Source organism: Dama dama, chromosome X (genome assembly GCF_033118175.1).
Source record: "Dama dama isolate Ldn47 chromosome X, ASM3311817v1, whole genome shotgun sequence".
Classification (NCBI taxonomy): Eukaryota; Metazoa; Chordata; class Mammalia; order Artiodactyla; family Cervidae; genus Dama; species Dama dama.
Window position 1 is genome coordinate 90,094,221 of NC_083714.1, and position 16,549 is coordinate 90,110,769.

Consider the following 16,549-nt stretch of genomic DNA (forward strand, 5'->3'; position numbering starts at 1 on the left):
GTTTGCAGGAATGAGGGGGGGGGGTTCTCCTGTTTCTAAGATAGGCAGCTATGTCCCAGGTACCCTTTCAATTTTCACTCATCCACACCCTCAGCTGTTGGCAGACACCACAGAATTGCAATTTAGGATCCAGTGTCTCCTCCAGTGACTCCAACATTTTGAGATGTTCTGTCCTGAGGTTTGGTGAACTGCATCCTCCCCTTCTATGTTTTGGGAATGTGACAACACCCCTTGAATAAAGGCGATCCGACCCTTGCTTTGGCTCACTCAATGCCTTACAGAATCTGGACCAGTCTCTACTTCCATTACTGCCTGAATCACATCTTTCTGCCTCAAGGGGCATTATCCCTGATGACTTTTATTCACACAGAGAGATGCCCAGGCACAAGCTTTGAATGTGCTACCCACCATCATACCCTCTTTTGTGAAATAAAACCATGGTCTTTCAGGAAGGGAGTCAGGCAGAACCTACCCTCACTTCACTCAAATACAAATGTGTCCCTCTGAGTCGCAGGCTGACACAGCCCTGGGGTCTTAGCTGAGAGAAGGAAGTCCTGCCCAAACTTCAGGGTGGGGGGGGCGGAAATTGAACATAGATTTCACTCTGTCTTGGGTGCCGTAACAAGTAGTCTGGGAGACTGAGCTGGGACACTCCGGGAAATAGCATTTGCAGGAAAATCTATGTCATGGGGCTGATGGAACAGTATTTGATGGAGACCCTGTAACAACACAGACTTACCAACCATACTTGTCATAGAGCCTGACAGGCCCCTTTCCACTCAAGGGCAGAGAGACATCCAGGCTGCAGGAGTGTAGGCTGGTCACCTGGCTAGGGCAAAGAGGATATGAAAGCTCCAAGGACTGGACCATCCATCTCTAGCTGTCAGGGTGCACTCTGCCCCAGATTGGCACCAGACGCCTCTCCTGACTTCCAGCTCAGCAACTAACCTGAGCTTTTCTCCTGTGTTCCCTATACCTTCACTCCTGCTCCCCAGTTCGCTGGGTCCAAGATTCATTCTCATGCCCTTTACTGAACCCGAGGAAGTGGGAGCAAAAGTTTTGGTGCCTGAGTCTCAGGGGTGAGTGCTAAACAGGAGAGGGGGAGAGTATGCAGGTTCCTGCTTCCAAGCTGGCACCGGGGGGTGGGGTAGGGTTCCACTGAGAGGATAGGGCCCAGGAAGGGGGAAGATGAGCAAACCTGTGCCTGTTACCACCTGCCACCTGCTTAAGTAAACATGCAGGCAAGGTCATCGATGGCAAGCCAGGGGAGGGATCGAGGGTGCTCTGACAGGAAACCAGAGGGGTCAGGGTAAGCAGGACAGCGAGTGCAGTGAGGGAAGGGTGAAAGACTGGAGCTCTGTAAGGGCGTCATGAGTTCCTTCTGACAGGGAGGCAGAATGGCAGCAATGAATGGAAACTGCTAAACCCCAGAGGAGGGTGTTTAGAGAACCAGAAGAAGGCCTTCAGGGAAAAGCGAGGACATGCCAATGTGGCCAGACAGAGCCAACACAGAACACAGACTGGGGGGCTCCGCTTGTCTGATGGCCTGGATGGTAGCAGAGGCTGACCCAGAGTCCCCAACACAGATTCCAGAGGTACTATTCTGGAAAATGTTCTGATGTGGAACAGCTCCCCAGCAGGCATCCTCCCACTCCCTTAACCCCTACCCCCCAGAGACAGGGAAGAACACAGAACATGAGAAGTCCTTTAATCAAACAATGCTGTGACACTGGGTTAGAGAGGGGGCAAAACAAGGGGCAGAGTATGCCCTGGTGGAGGCAGAACGAGAGGCAACAAGCTTGGCCGCAGCTCGCAGGCCCCAGAAGTAACAGCTGCTCCTCTTGCAGGAAGATATTGAGCTCAACCTGTAAAACAGCAGAGTCAGGGAAGAGCCTCAAGCCAGGGCCAGCCCACAGTCCTGCTCAACAGCCAATGTTGTGGGAAGGGGTATGCAGTGTGTAACACTCACTTCAAACAATCTGGAATTTGTCAGCCAGGTACCACTTGGAGGCTGCAACAGGGAGAGGCATAAACAGGTGCTCCAGACAGACAGACATAGAAGCCTGAACCCCTGTCCCCGTGGGGAACCACCTAGCCCTGCAACCTGAAACCCACATACCCCCAGCCCCGATGCAAAGGGCTCTGGGCCTGATCACTCCCCACTCCCGGAATTAAATGTGGAGCCATTTCCTAAAAGGAAACATAATGTGCCGGCAGCTCTCAAGCTCAGGGCCACGCCCAAACCTTACAAAAATTGTCTCGCAAACAATCCAACAAGACCCTTAGAGGCCACACCAGATCAACAAGGCATCTCTACAAGTCCTATCAGGAGCTGTCTAGGACTCGTCTGGCTGGCAGAGTGTGCATGCAGTCCACACAGTACTTTGCGATTTGTCCACACGCCCAGTTGAATATGCACCACATGCTCCAGGGACAGGCTTGATAGGTTCTCCTCCCCACAGGAATGCTGACCATGGCCCCCTGCACCTGCAGCCCACCTCACCCCACGGGCCCACCCGATTCTGCACTAAAAACCCGCGTCTCTCTGTCCCTGGTTCCTCATACCAAGTTGCTCCTTAAGGTCATCTATTTCTCTCTGTAGCACCAGACACTAGGCCAACAGACACAGGAGGAAGAGAAATGGTTAGTATACACCCACCTCCCCTCTCCTCTCCCCCGGGCCATCCATCCCAAAGCCAGGTGTCTAGACTGGCAAGCAAAAGACGTTCCTCAGTGGAAACGAGATGGGCTCCCTCCCTGCGGTGCGGGATGGGATGGGGGTGGGGGGCCCACACATGTCAGCTGCACTTGGACCCAGATCCCACCATGGGGTTTGCGTGTGCATACCCAGGAGCCAGAAGAAGCTTTACCCGAGGACAGCCCTGCCTTCCGGGTGGCTGCGGCTGACTTTTCAGTCTTGGGGGATGGTCAGTTGGTTCCTGGTCACCTGACAGGGAAAGGACACACAATCCAGCTTCTCAGGTACCCGGTGAGGTGGAAAGGCCCAGGCCGGGTCTAATGTGAAGTGAGGCAGTACCACCCTCTGCTAGCATTAGGCGTCCCCTGCTCTGCCTGGCAGGCAGCCCGAACCTTCTCTCTGGGCCTGCCCCTCCTATTCCTCAGGGGCAGCGATTTCACCACAATGGTCACCAAAGACTGTGGTTCTGGGTTCGAGTCTCCCAGAGCAGCAGCCACAGCCAGCACCTGGGAGACCAATGTGGGCAAACAGCACTTCACAGAAAAGGCTATTAGCATACAGGTCGACGCCCAGAGTAGCTGCTGGGGCACTGCCACCGATCACCCCTGTCAAACAAATCCCACACAGAAGGTGATGGAGCCAGGTCCAGCCCTGGTGACACCCTGTTTCTCATGGGAGAAGTGGACTGGGAGCAAGGCTGAGCCCCCAGATGAGAGAGAAAGAGTCAGAGATAGAGGTTTCTGCCCTCACCCCTGGCCCCCTCTTCCCAAATCAAAACCCAGGACACTCACCTGAGGGGCCAGGCCCTCTGGGCCTGACTTCTCCCTTGTTCATGGCCACGGGCTCTGAGTTTCCTGAATCCTGTGTGCCTCTGATGTTGAGGTTGGTGCCGCTGGGTTCTCCATGATGCACCAATGGACAAGATGACCATGGCCTGTCAGTGGTCAGCTAAAAACAAAGATTTCTCACTGATCTGGAGTAAGGATGTGTGTATGCATGCACGTTTGTGTACCAGTGCATTTATATGTCTATGTCTGTGTGTGTGAGAGCTCATGTGATTCAAGACCGAGCTGAGGCAGGGAATTGGAAAGAGAATTGAAAGGCTGATCTCTTTAGCACATTCTCTTGTCAGTCAGCCCCAGGCCAGCAGGCAGAGCTGAGCTGGGGACAGCAGTGTGGCACTGAGAAAACCTGGGGCCCCTGCAAGGAAGGTTTGGGGAATAGCTACGAAGTAGGATTCAAGAAAGTGATGCGTCTAAACACCGAAGCTCTGTGAAGCTTTTAGGGGGTCCCCTCAAATCCATTCAGCTACCAGCTCTCCCTTCCACTCCAGCGGCAGCCTGGTGGAGGAGGCTGGAAACCGGCCAAGGGTGGAGAACTGAGTCCAGCACACCCAAAGTGCTACCTTAACGTTTGTCCCTAGTAAAAGGACCCCAATGGCATCCTAATGACCCAGTGACCGAGGGCCACCCAATGAAGACCCCTGAGGGATAGAGAGAGGGACAAGGGGTGAAGACCTGTGCCCTGGGGAGGGTAGGAGGCATAAGAGTGGGGAGAGAGGAGGGGCCTGGCCTACTCACTTGGCCCTTTGTGAATGGGTCTCTATTTGGGTTGTTGTCTTCTCCAGACACCACCATTACTGCCACCGACTCCCAGGCCCGCCTAGTCACGGGTTTCTTCCCAGCGAAGGTGTGCTTGGACTCTTCCGCCCCCCAAGGGATCAAGGCATACTTCTTGGACCTCCCGAGCAGCGGGATGCTGGAGATTGGGGGGAAGGTGGCCAGTTCCAGGGGAGTGGCCGAGATTCCCTGCCCCCAGGAAGGGAAGGTTCTCCCCAAGGCAGGTTTGGAGACGCCCCCAAGGGATTTCTTCTCCTGGACCCCCTTCCTCCGAGGAGTGGGCCGCGGCCTGCTGCCGGTAAAGGCAGCTGCAGTAGCTGATGCTACTGCTACTCCCGGGTAGCTGGGCAGGCTGCTCCCTGTCACCCAGAGCACGCTCTGCATTTTTTTAGGGGGAGAGGCGTCATCCCGCTCTGCATCGCCCTGCCTGCCCTCAATTGAAATTAACCCTCGTGGAGCCAAGGACAGGCAATGGCCTGGCACATTATGGAGATTCTCCCTGCCGAGAACATTCAAGCATCTGGGTGTGTTCCCGGGATCCTCGGGTCTGTTTAGCTTCGCCTGGCCTCCGTCTTTGGCATAAATGCTCACCCTCATCAGCTATCTCTCACCGAACACATCGGAGGACTCGGGGTTGGGCAGCAGCCTGGCTGGGCTTTCTGAGCGAGGCCACTGGCGATCCACAGCCATGTTCAACCTACTCTTAGTGCCTCTCTTAGCATTCCCCCAGGCCCGGTCCGCCTTGGGCCCGGCAACCTGGAGAGGGACGGCACCAGCCTGTGCAGTTTCCCCACACCTCTGGGGGGCACCGCCTCGACTGGGGGGACACGCCTTGAGGTCCCAGAAGGCAGACACTTCGCCGACTACGTAGCTCCCCTGGAAAAGGTATCTGCGGGTGTTCAGAACGCTCAGGTCGGTCAGCTGCTGCAGGATGGCCGCCACTGACTTGTCAGCCAGCTGCAGGGCGTCCCCCTGGTCGTCAGCCGGGGAGCCAGGCCGGCCTTCGCGGCCCCGCAGCACCGGCCCTCCCGCTTCCAGCACCTCCCGCTCTGACTTGAAGCCCTCGGGGTCTGGGAAGCCATTTCCGCCCTCACCCTCGCTGCTTTGCGGTGCCCCTGGCTCGGGGCCGGGACCGGGTCCCCGCGGGGCTGTGGAGCCAGCCTCAAGGCCGCTGGTCTGCTCTCCCTGCTCTGAGCCGAATCCCACTCCCGAAACAGACACCTCATTTTCTGGGGAGCTCATGTCGCGATCTCGGTGGCTGCCGGACCTGGGGCAGCGACGATTTATCAACCTGGTCACGGTGGCGGCGGTGGTGGCGGTCAGGGCAGGTGTGGTGGGTGGCGTCTGGAGCTCGCCGTCAAGCACGCAGGAGATGGCCGCAAATGACGCGAGGTTTTCAGCGCGCCAGCCCTGCCGCCTCCTCATTGGTCCGGTTCCTGCCAACCAGCACGCGCCTTGTTTGGTTGTCCCCTCGAGGTGTAACCAATGGGGTCGAGAGCCTCCACTGGCTTGCTGCCAATCCCAAGAGCCATCCCGGCAGTTGGCCAGTTGGCGGGTGAAGGTGATCTGTGAGTATACCTCTGTCAAGCCTCTTGTCCCACCTCTTCCAAGTGCTTAACCATTCCGAGAGTGGGAGAGTTTAGGGGCAAACCTCTGTGGCGGTGGTGCAAGAAATCCATTTGGGAGGTAATTTGGCAGAATCTATGAAAAGCAACTTATACAGCAGAGACCGCATGCCCAGCACTCTTCTAAGTGCTGTTCGTAAATAGTAATGCTTCCTTGTGACACTCCCAGCACTGTAGTACTAATGATTACCAGCCTCTTACAGGTGAGGAAACAGGTACTGAGAGGTTCAGCCACTGGCCCACGGTCATTTGGCCCTTGGGGATCAGTGGTAGAATTGAAGCCAAGCAATCTGACTCCAGAGTCCTTGCTTTGATCCAAAGATCTAAAAAAGCTATGTTTTCCCCTCTATCAGGAAGTCCACTGCGTGGCACGTCTTCTAAAAGTGAGCGTTTATTTCTAAGATCTCTATTTTACTCCATTGGTCTATTTGTTATTATGGCAGTAACACACAGTTTTCATTAGTGTAGGTTTGTAATATTTTGAAATCAGGAAGTGTCAGTTCTCTACTTTTTCTTTGTCCAAATTGTTTTCCCTATTAAGGTTCTCTTTAGATTCTACTTAAATTTTAGGCTGAGTTTCTCTATTTCTGTAAAGCAAGCTATTGCGATTTTGATAGGGTTTGCATTGGATCTGTAGATCACTCTGGGTAGTGTGTTACAAGAACAGATCCAGTGGAGTGTGTGTGTGTGTGTGTGTGTGTGTGTGTGTGTGTGTGTGTGTGTGTGTGTAAAAGAATTGACTCATTCAATTAAAGCGGGTGGTAAGTCCCAAGATCTAGAGGGTGAGTTGGCTAGCTGGAGACCCAGAGGAGCCAGTGGTTTAGCTCTAGTCCAGGTTAGAAGGCCTAAGAACCAAACCAGTAGAGTTAATATTTCAGTTTGGGTCTAAAGGCAGGAAAAGAAGCTGATGTCCCAGATCCAAAGGCTTTCATGCAGGAGGAATTCTCTTACATGTGGAAAGGTTGCTTTTTTGTTTTAGTCAGACTATTAACTGATTAGGTAAAGCCCGCCCACATTATCAGGGGGAAATGTGTTTTATCCAGTTGACTGATTTAAATGTTAATCTCATGGAAAAGCACTCTACAGAAACACCCAGAATAATGTTTGACTAAATATCTAGGCACTCTGTGGACCAGTCAAGCTGACACATAAAATTAAACACCTCAGGTAGCATGCACTATAACAATATTTAGTATTCTGGTCTGTGCAGACAGATGCCTTTCCATTTATTTGTGTCTTTTTTAGTTTCTTTCAGCAATGTTTTGTAGTTTGCAGTGTACAAGTCTTTTGATTCCTTGCTTGAGTTTATTCCTCAGTATTTTACCCTTTTTGCTGCTAATGTATGGAATTGTTTTCTTAATTTCCTTTTCAAACTGTTCTTGTTAGTGTATAGTAATACAACTTAATTTTGTTTTTGGATTTTGTGTCCCACAACTTTGTTGAATTTGTTTATTAGTTCTACCAGTTGTGTGCATTTGTGTGTGTGTATGGTTCCGTGTAATCTTTTGAGTTTTGCATGTACAAAATCATGCTGTCGTCAACAGAGATAATTTTATCTGTCTCTGATTTGGATGCCTTTATTTCTTTTGCTTTCCTGACAGCTCTGGCTATGACTTCCAGTTGTTGAATACTAACATAATCGTGAGAGCAGGCTTCCTTGCCTTGTTCCTTACCTTACAAGAAGAGATTTCAGTTTTTCATCACTGAGTGTGATGTTAGTTGTGGCCTTTATTTTGTCGAGGTAATTTCTTTCCACTCCTAGTTCGTTGACTGTTTTTCTTCGTTAAGGAATGTTGAATTTTTTATGCATCTATATAGATAATCATGTGATTTTTGTCTTTCATTCTGTTAATGTGTTTTATTACATTGATTGATTTTTGTATGTTAAACTATCCTTGCAACCAAGGGATAAGTCGCTTTTGACCATTGCACATAGTCCATCTAATGTGCCGTTGAATTGTTTTGCTAGTATTTTGTTGGGGATTTTTGCATCTGCATTCGTCTGGGAAAGTGGCCTGTAGGGTTCTTTTCTTTTGGTGCCTTTGATATCAGGATAATGCTGGCCTCATAAAATGAGTTTGGAAGTGTTCCCTCTTCTTTAATTTTTTGGAAGCATTTAAAAAAGATTGGTATTAATTCTTTAAACGTTTGGTGGAATTCTCCAGTGAAGCTATCAGCTCCTGATTCTGTGTGTGTGTTGGGGGGGAGGTTTGTCATTACTGATTCAATCTCATTATTGGTCTGTTGGGTTTTCTGTGTCTCCTTGATTCAGTTCTGGTAGATTGTGTGTTTCTAGGAATTTATTCATTTCTTCTGGGTTGTCCAATTTCTTGCCACAGTTGTTCATAATATTCTTGTATAATCCTGTTTGCTATTGTCCAATTGGTTGTAATATCCCCTTATTTAATTACTTTAGTCTTTTTCTCTTACTTAATCTAGGTAAGTATTTTTGAAAAAAAATCTCTTTGTATAAATAAGTTCGCTCACAACAGTGCTGTTTATAAGGGCAAAAAAAAACCTGACTGCTACTTACATTTTCATCATAAAAGCTACTAATATCTGTTGAAACTTTACTATGTGCTAGGCCCTCTACATGCATTATGTCATTTAATTCTCACAACAGCCGTGTGAGGTAGACACGAATCTTATCCCTATTTTATATACGAGGCACAAACAAGTGATAACTTGTCCAAAGTCAAACATCTAGTAGGTGGTGGAATCAGGATTTAAACTCTGGTCCGTGGGTTTATATAGATACAAATCTGTGTTATGCAACTATTATAAAAGGAAGTATGTTGCAATAAAAGATATACTGCACGGTTCCAAGCAAGAACTCAAGAAATGTGCAAGTATCTAAAAATGTTGTATTGAAACATGAATGTCCAGGATGGGTTTTTGGCAACCAGTGGGTCCAGTCGCTCTAAACCCTTTTTTCGGTTGTGGGCCCTGTGTTAGTCTGTTTGAGTTGCCAAAACCAAATACCACAGGCTGGATGGCTTAAACAAAAGACATTTAGTTTCTCATAGTTTTGGATACTAGAAGTCCAAGATCAAGGTGCCAGCAAGTTCAATTCCTGGTGTAGGTACTCCTGTTGTATTGAAGTGGGCCACCTTCTCTCTGTTTCCTCACATGACATTTCCTCTGTGTGTGTATGGAGGCAAGAGAGAGAGAGCGAGAGACCTGGTAACTCCTCCTCTTATAAGGATTCCAGATCCTTTGGGATTAGGGCTCCACTCTTACAACCTCTGTGTGTGTTGTGCTTGGTCACTCAGTTGTGCGTCTGACTCTTGGTGACCCCATGAACTTCGGCAATACCAAGCTCCCCTGTCCATGGGAGTTCTCCAGGGAAGAATACTGGAGTGGATTGCCATGCCCTCCTCCAGGAGAACTTCCCAACACAGGGATGGAACTCAGGTGTGCCACACTGCAGGTGGGTTCGTTACCATCTAGCCACCAGGGAAGCCCAAGAATACTAGAGTGGGTAGCGTATCCCTTCTCCACGGGGTACTTCCGGACACAGGAATCAAAACCTGTATTGCGGGCAGATTCTTTACCAGCTCCTTCAATTAACCCTGATTACCTCCCTAAAGGCTCCATCTCCAAATTCAGTCACATTGAGGGTTAGGGCTTTAAGATAGGAATTTGGGGGCAACACAACTCAGCCCATAATAGGACTCCTTTGAGAATCTATTGGAAGCTCTATACACCCTCCCAAGAAGACTGGATACATTGCCTCCCACAACTTTGCACACAATTTCAGGAAGTTCTTGGATCCCAGGTTGAGAGTCTCTGTTCTAGGGCACCTTCCTCTTTTCCCAGATGGAGAAACAAGAGGTTCAGAAAGGGGAAGGGCTTTTCAGCAGGTTATGAGAGAGACAGGTCTCCTAATTCCTCATCAAGTGCTTGCCCTACCTTACTCTGCCTTGTGTTAGGCCTGTTAAGTCAGCAATCCACAGTGACGCCAAAACACTAGAGATTCTGTGGATGCAGTGAAGGGGAGTGCTTCTCCTGGGATGCTCAAGTGAGTGAACAAGGCTCTAGCTATAACTGACAGCAAATGGGGCAGATTTCATTGTTTCAAATTAGTAAGGAGGTTGGGAAGAAGCTGCACCAAGTTCAACATACACCCACAAGAGTTCTGAGTGTGAGGCGATGGAGGTGCTTCTGTCCTAACAAACAGCAAAGTGGGGACTGAAGAGGTATAGTTGAACTGTCTGCTGGTCTTGACATGGTGCTGTCCCTCTACTCTCAGATTCCTCATTTGTCCACCCCTCAGGAGTAGACCTGTTAGATTTCTACATGAGATTATCTAGCTCTAATATTCTGTACATCTGTGATTCTGGGGCAGGAACCATGCAGGAAAAATCAGTTGAGACATGTGGGTCCTCGAATCATGGGCAAAACAATTTTTTTTTTTCAAAATGTCTTCTGATGGCGTCAAAGAGTTAGCAATAAAGCACATGTAGTTTAAAGAGATGAAAAATCCCTAATAAGCATGAGAAGACCCTTTACATACTCAGTCATTTAAGGTAAAGTCCCAAGAGAAATGTTTCCTCAATTTCTGTTTCAGGTCCATCCTTAAAAAGGGAGGCGAATTATAACAGCTGGAATTCTGAACAACCAGGTTAGAAGATGGAACAGTATTTATAATGGGAAAAGTTATGTTATCTTTAGGCAGAGGGGTGGCCCCAGAAAATGACTCTTGTTTCATTTCATCAATCAATGAGATTTTAAAAGAACATGACATTCTTCCTATTGACCCTATCAATGCCACAAACCAGTGTGGAGCCTTCACTTGGGCCACAAGACTAGACACAAAAGCAGGGGCACTCACTGCAGGGTGGTGGCTAACATTTAAGGAAAATTCAGCTTTGCCCCCTACAAAGAACTAAGGAAGGGCTTGAAGGGTTGTGCACACCCACCTACTGCTTCTGTGCCAGTGGAAGGTGGGAGCTCACCCAGTCTAGCACATCAATGGTCTCAGTTTCAGTCTGACGAGAAAGAGGAAGGAAAGAGCTGCTGCTGAGGGGAGCAAGGGTGAAGGCTGGTGTTAAGATAGAAGTGCCAAACGGGCAAGGGAGATGCAGCCCATCCAACCACCAGCACCATCACCATCACCATCACCACCATATTGGTACAAATAAGCTCTTCAGTGTCAGGGCTTAATAGACTAATCACAAAGAACAGGAGGAACTCCAAAGGCCCTTGCCAACAAACATCTGGCCCTTCCCAACAAACAGCCTTAAACGATACTGCCCTTGGCTGGTCAAATCGGTGTATTACAATGCAGGCACATCGCTCTGGGTTTTTTGCCTTCATTTCTTTTTCTTGGGTTCTTGGTGCTCCACCTCTGAGAGGCAGTGGATAGGGAGGGGAGAAGTCTCTGAGAAATTGTATCCAAATACATCACTTCTGTGAGTTTCAGCACAAGTTCACAATTAAATTCTGAATGATAATGTACTACCCAAATATGGACTATTTATTAAAAATTGAGATTGATATTATAATTATGTAAGCATCACTTTGTTATTGAAAAGGTATGAGTTCTCAAAAATATAGCTATTAATGTAGATGAAATAAGATCACTAATCTCAATTAGATATGTTATAAACAAAGAAAGTAACTGGTTCTACTTCTGGTTAGAACATAGTTACAATATGCTTACACTGGGATGTTATTTCCCTAAGCATTATGTTTTTCTCCAATTATACTGAGACGTAACACAGATAGAGAAAAAGTCTCAATGTATACGTGGAGCTTAATAATTGATTATGAAGTATATACCCCCAAGTCACAGAAGGGGATAGTGTCGGCTACCTCCAACACTCCTAAAGTTTCCCTGTCTTATTTTAGCCCCGTTAGTTCTTCAAGGAGAATAGGCACACTCTTACTTATGTGTCACCCTTTATTCCCTTTTCCTCAAAGATTTTATAATATATACATACAAATACATATATATATATATATATTTATAAAATGTTGTGAGTTAGTGTTGACAGCTACTTACAGTCATATGAATGGAATTGTTAAATGTATCTGTGTTGCTTCTTGGTTTTCCAATCAATGTTAAATTTGTGAGATTCATGCCTATTCTGTGTCGTAGTACTTTGTATATTTTTGCTGATGAAATTGTATTTATTCACATGAAGAGGATCTCCCAGAACTTTTGGATTTGAAGCCAGCAGGGCTTAAATTTGGGAGAGCCAGAGGGCTGTGGGAAATAGACTCCACTCTTAAAGGCGGCATACAAAATATCACATGCTACAGGACCCAGGGCTGAAGCAATAATTTGAATGGAGCCTGGGTCAGAGGCAGCTGCAGGTCTTGGAGAGCCTCCCAGAGAGGCAAGAGGCAGCTGGACTCACTGTGGGGGCATTGACACTGGAAGCAGCCATTCTGTGGAGCTCCTTCTACCATGTGGACACTGGCACTAGCCACTGCTGTTTTGGAATCCTCCCTCTTGCTGACTAGCACCAGTGCCCAGACCTACCCATCAGCCTGTGGGCAATAATACTGGGGCACAACAAGCTACTAGCCAGGCAGAGACGCAGTCCCACCCACAAGCAAGCCTGCTGTCTTAAGAGTCCCTGGAGCTGGACCTGTCAATCAGAGGCCCTGACATACCACACTGGGCCTATACACCAGTAAGAAGGCATTAAGCCAGGACTCCAGGGTCCTGCAGTCAGAGACCCTGGGACCTAGTTCCTGCCCACAGCAGGTCATCACTAGCCCCAGGACCAGGTTTACCCATCAGTGGTTAGGCCCCAGCCCTAGCATGCCCTGGACCCAGCCCCAGCCACCAATGGCCCAAAGCACCAACTCCTGGACTCCTCCAGAGCCCTGAAGCCAGAGAACCCAAGAACCAGCTCCACACACCAGCAGGCAGACAACAGCAACCAGAGTAACTCCAGCCCTGCAGCCTGCCATGCCAGGAAATAGGTCACCCACCAGCAGGCCCACACCAGCCCCAAGAGCCACTGAGTCCCAGCACAGTGTACCAGCAAGTAGACGCCAGATTTGGGACACTTTGGAGCTCTCAGCCAGCAGCTCTGGAATCCGTCCCCACACTGCAGTGTGTGGAAGCCCCCTTTGGGACATCTAGGATCCCACAGCCAGCCATGTCGAGAACTGGCCCCACTCAACCGTGAACTGAGACCAGCTCTGGGGCCCCCAGGGCCCTGCAGCTAGGGACCCAGGAACAGAAACAGAGCTCCACCCACCAGTGAATTGGGACTAGCCCCAGGACACCCTGGACCCCAAACCCAGCCAACGGCAGGACAAACCAGCCTCAAGACACCTTGGCATGTCAGCGAGCTGCCCCCAGAAACTGCCACACTCACCAGCAGGACAAGACGAATTTTGGGACACCTAGGACACCCTAGCCAGCAATGTAGGAGCTAGCCCTAGCTACGTCAGCAGAAGGCTATGCTTATTCATTTGATATTGATTCATAGTGGGGAGACAAGTATGTTTTAGGCTTGCAGGATTATATGCAATAGAATTTATTGTTGTTTGGTAGCTCAGTCTTGTCCCACTCTGCCACCCATGGACTGCAGCATGCCAGGCTTCCCTGTCCTTCACCGTTTCCCAGAGGTTGCTCAAACTCATGTCCATTGAGTCAGTGATGCCATCGAAACACATGATCCTCTGTCGTCCCCTTCTCCCCCTGCCTACAATCTTTCCCAGCATCAGGGTCTTTTCCATGGGGTCACAAATAGTTGGACACGACTTAGTGGCTGAACAACAACAACGACTATCTGTAAGAGAGATATTTCCAAAAGTAGAATTTGGGGGCAAAGAGGACATCATGGGCTACTTTATTCCAATCCATTTGAAAACCTAGGAAAACATGACCAATGTTTAGAAAAAAAATAGTAACTTCCCAACACTGACTCCAGAAAGTATAGCCAACCTTAATTGCTCCAGGTAACCATAAAGAAATATACCAGTATTCAAAGCAACTTTCTCAAAAACCCTCCAGGCTTCCTCCACTGAATTCTGACAAACATCCTAGGCATAAATATTTTCAATTTCACACAAAGTCTTAGGAAAAATAGAAAAGGTGCGATACTCCCAAACTCATTTTCCTGAGGATGAAATAACCTTGATATTAAATGCTGTCAAGGACAGTTTGAGAAAGGAAACTCTCAGGTCAATCACACGCTTGGGGCATAAAAGGAAGAACCAGAAATTGAATACTAGCAAACTGAATCCTACAGGATATGAAAAAGGGAAATACATAGTATGCAATGAGTAGGTTCATCCCAGGGCTTCCTTGGTGGCTCAAACGGAAAAGAATCCACTTGCAATTCTTTTTATGGTTAAGTAATATTCCATTGTATATATGTACCACTTATTGCTTATCCATTCCTCCGTCGATGGATATTTAGGTAGCTACCGTGTCTTGCCTGTTGTAAAGAGCGCTGCAATCAACATCAGAGTGCATGCATCTTTTTGAATTATGGTTTTCTCTGGATATATGCCCAGGAGTGGGATTGCTGGATCTTATGGTAGTTCTACATTCAGTTTTTAAGGAAACTTCATACTCTTCTCCATAGTGGTTGTACCAATTTACATTCCCACCAACAGTGAAGGAGGATTCTCTTTTCTCCAAACTTTCTCCAGCATTTGCCATTTGTAGATTTATGATAATGGCCATTCTGATAGGTGTGAGGTGATACCTCATTGTAGTTTTGATTTGCATTTCTCTAATAATTAATGATGTTGAGCATATTTTCACGTGCCTTTTGGCCATCTGTATGTCTTCTTGGAGAAATAGAACTTTTGTCGCTTTTTATAAAATATATTGGGCATAATAAATAAATATATACATATATATATGATGAGCTTCATGAAATGCTTGTATATTGGAAAGTAATCCCTTGACTGTCACGTCATTTTCAAATATATTCTCCCATTCTGAGGGTTGTCTTTTCATCTTGTTTATAGTCTCCCCCACCCCCGCAATCCCTACCGCCTTTGCTGTACAAAAGCTTTTAAGTTTAATTAGGCCCCACTTTTTTACTTTTGTTTTCATTTTCATTACTCTAGGAGGTGGATGCTAAATCATATTGCTGTGATTTATGTCAAAGAGTGTTCTGCATGTGTTTTCCTCTAAGAGTTTCATAGTGTCTTGTGTTACATTTATGTTTTAATCCATTTTGAGTTTATTTTTGTGTATGATGTTAGAGAATGTTCTAATTTCATTCTTGTCTGTGCAGCTGTTTTCCCAGCACCACTTACTGCAGAAACTGTCTTTTCTCATTGGTATATTCTTGCCTCCTTTGTCAGAGATTAATTGACCATAGGCGCATGGGTTTATTTCTGGGCATTCTATCCTGTTCCTTTGACCAGTATTTCTGTTTTTGTGCCAGTACCATACTGTTTTCATGACTGTACCTTTGTAGTATCGTCTGAAGTCCAGGAGCCTGATTCCTCCAGCTCCATTTTTCTCTCTCAGGATTGCTCTGGCTATTCACGGTCTTTTGTGTCTGTAAAGAATCTTTGGGGATTTTTGTTCTAGTTCTGTGGAAAATACCATTGGTAATTTGAGAAGGATTCAACTGCATCAGTAGGTTACATTGGGTTGTATAGTCATTCTGCCAATATTGATTCTTCCAATCCAAGTGATGTCAGAGAGGCAGCAGTGAGCTGTGGCTTTAAGTTTGCCCCTTTGAAAAATGCATTTCTCAAGGAGGCAAAATCTGTAAAAAAAAAAAAAAAAAAGAGGTACAGAGTTAATTGTTAGAGACACAGCACAACAGGTAGGAGAGCACACAGAGAAACAGTTTGTTTAGTTAAGACAGAGAAGGCAATGATGAGAGAAAAGGTGTGGGCATCTGTCCTACTGAGGGGCAGTGCAGTAAGGGGCAGTTAAGTCATTTTTATAGGACAGTCCTTTTGGGCCTTTGTTTACGTTTGGCCAGTTATCTTGTTTCTTTTCTCACACCTGACCTGTCCTAGGACCCTCCCCAACATGCATGAGCAACTCTATTCCCAGATGCATGCCAGCCCGGAGACCTATGAGGGAGACGTTGCATCACTTATAATGGGGTGGGGCCCCTTTGTTTTTGACCCCCAAGGAGCCTTTCTGCCCATGTGCAGTGTCTCTCCTGCCCTGAGAATGGGACATATGTGACCTCTTGATCTTTTACTCAACCAGCGAGTAGCCCCTCTGTCTCTGCCAGAGCTGTTATCTTAAAGTGTCCTCAGGAGACAAAGCCTGACTATTTACCCAGTTACTCTTATTCGTTCTATTTCAAAGTGCAAGCCGGAGGCTGACTGTAAATACCTGGACTCAAGCCCACTTGCCTCCTTCCTTAGGAAATGTAAAGGAGAGGCTAGTTGTAAATGCTTGGCCTCACAAGAATATGATATTTCTTTCGATCTGTTTACGTCATCGTCAACATCTTTCATTAGGATGTTATAGATTAGGATCTTTATCCCTTCCCTACCTCTGCCTTCCCCTTTTGGTATTCATAAGTTTTCAAAGTCTGTTTCCATTTTGTTAAAAAGTTCATTTGTACAATTTTTTAGGTTCCACATGTAAGGGACATTTGTCTTTCTCTTTCTGACTTTCTTCACTCAGTATGGCAATCACTACATCC

At 47.4% G+C, this 16,549-nt stretch overlaps 1 long non-coding RNA gene and 1 pseudogene across 2 annotated transcripts in view; one reads left to right on the forward strand and one right to left on the reverse strand.

Moving 5' to 3' along the window:
• Positions 1–1,693: 1,693 nt before the first annotated feature.
• On the reverse strand, positions 1,694–5,690 carry LOC133053111 (uncharacterized protein CXorf49 homolog; annotated as a pseudogene).
• A 141-nt stretch (positions 5,691–5,831) lies between these two features.
• LOC133052400 (uncharacterized) overlaps positions 5,832–16,549 on the forward strand; it is a 33,773-nt gene continuing 23,055 nt past the window's right edge. The window contains exon 1 of one of the 2 annotated variants that reach the window (XR_009692045.1): positions 5,832–5,885. This is a non-coding gene — a long non-coding RNA (uncharacterized LOC133052400). Of the gene's footprint in view, positions 6,004–16,549 lie in introns of both variants that reach the window. The other variant, XR_009692046.1, reaches the window with a different exon arrangement.